Here is a 2,221-nt window from a genome sequence, read left to right as displayed (position 1 = left end):
ACACACACACACACACACACACACACACACACACACACACACACACACACACACAGACCCAGTAATGTGATCAGTAATCAGAGTCAGTCCTGCAGCAGTTAGAAAGAGAAAAGCTGAGAGCTCGTCTGATTGGCCGTTACTAAACATGCGGCAGCTTCACATCCAACACACAAACACACACACAAATTCACACACACACACACACACACACGCGCTAGTCAGTCCTGCAGCGGTTAGAGAACAGAGAGAAGCTGAGAGTCCGTCTGATTGGACGATACTAACCATGCAGCAGCCACTGACTAACCTTGGATATCAGACTCCACATCCTGAGATCTAGAGACTGGATCAGACACACACAGGTGATATGTTACCTCTGTGACATCATCACGTCAGCTGATCACAGGCAGCAGGACGACATGCACACTCAGACGTGCACACTCACACGTGCACACTCACACGTGCACACTCTTTCCTTAAAGACCATGTGAATAAAAGTGTCTGCTACGCAATCTGGCCATAAGTATGTGGACACTTGAACATTAGTAACAAGCCGCTCTAACCCTAAAATAAGCTCTCCCCAGGGTTGTGGTTATGTCGAGACAGCAGATATTCTTCATGAGATGTTTATCAGATTTTATCATCTTTTTACAGATATATTTTCCTGATTTCTCTTATTACATTATTGTGATGCAAAAAAACACAGAAGCATGTTCCTACTTCACAACAAACGTGATTCTGAATAAAAGCAAAAGAAAAACTAAGAAAAGGACTCAAACTTGTTGTTGTTGTTGGCTCTTTAAAATTGTTTGTATTTATGTGTGTATTAGAGCCGGGCTGATATATCGCCGGGTCGATATTATCGGCCGAAATTAAGCATTTTCCGATCTGTCGGTATCGGCATTTCAAAAAATATATAAAGGAGTAATAAAGGATTTTGAATATTGAATCTTTTATTTTCCTTTATGTGTCGTGGTGTGTTTATTCTCTAATTTAATGTTGTTTTGGACCCCAGCGGGTCATCTAGACCAGGGGTTCCCAAATCTTTCAGCCCACGACCCCCAAAGTAACGGTGCAAGTGGCTTGCAACCCCCCCCCACAATAAACCTATATAAACATTGCGCGCAACCGCGCACGCACTATAGGCGTAACACAAAGTAACACAACAGCCATAACATCATTCTACAGTAATTTACTCATTACTTTAATTTGAACTTAACCTCTAATGAGATGGATGTGCAGTGTGTTTGGAGCACAGAGTCCAGTCCTGGTTTAATGTTGGAGACCGCTACTCGGAGATCCTCCTCCACGTTCAGCTGCTTGCAGGTCAAAGAAAATCTAAAAGAGCCGTTCCCTTTGTTTTTATTTGCTTGGTTTTACTTGAAAATTTAGCCACTAGTTTAATCTTGTGTCTAAAATCATGGCTAACATGTGCTATTACTAATCGTTTTTTAAAATTTTTATTATATTTCTGAAAATCAACTTGCGACCCCCCCTTCCCCCCCCTCCCCGGCTTGCGACCCCCCCTCCCCGGCTCGCGACCCCCCCCTTTGGGCGATGCTCATAATGAACTAAAGGATGGAGGGCGTCCACATAGTTTTGGCCATGAAGCGTCCCTGATGATACAGATCAAGCGGAGGAAGAGAAGCATTCAAACATCACAGCAGCTTCATCCGTTAGTAAATAACTTTACTCGGTGTTAGCGTCATGCTACGGACTACATACCTTCATCGTCATCATCATCTTCATCACTGGGGACGGGCGGGGGGGTGCTCTCTGAAACGGACACACAACACGGACAGTTGGAACTCCAGAAGTGAATATTTGGGGATTTCAGGATTTCCGGGATTCTCCCAGTTAGGTTTTTTTTTAAAGATTATTCCTTGGGACAGCTAGGTGAGAAACGGGGGAGACATGCAGGATGTTGTCCCGGGTCGGAGTCAAACCCTGGACCTCTGCATCAAGGCATCTTAGTCCAGGTGCTCCGGCTCTACCCATGAGCCAACCCGGGCACCAGCTAACTATATGTGTGGATTGTTAGCATAGTGGCTAGCTTACCTTTAGGCTAGTGGGCCTAACATCAACGTTGAGTATGGGGGGGATTTATCTTTACTAAAAATAGGTTGGAACCACGTTGATGGACTGTGTATGTGGTCCCCCCTGCCTAACTCCAAGGACCCCCGGTCCATGGACTGTGTATGTGGTCCCCCCTGCCTAACTCCAA

Source organism: Etheostoma cragini, chromosome 22 (assembly GCF_013103735.1).
Source record: "Etheostoma cragini isolate CJK2018 chromosome 22, CSU_Ecrag_1.0, whole genome shotgun sequence".
NCBI classification, from domain to species: domain Eukaryota; kingdom Metazoa; phylum Chordata; class Actinopteri; order Perciformes; family Percidae; genus Etheostoma; species Etheostoma cragini.
Note: the sequence above shows the minus strand (reverse complement) of the source record.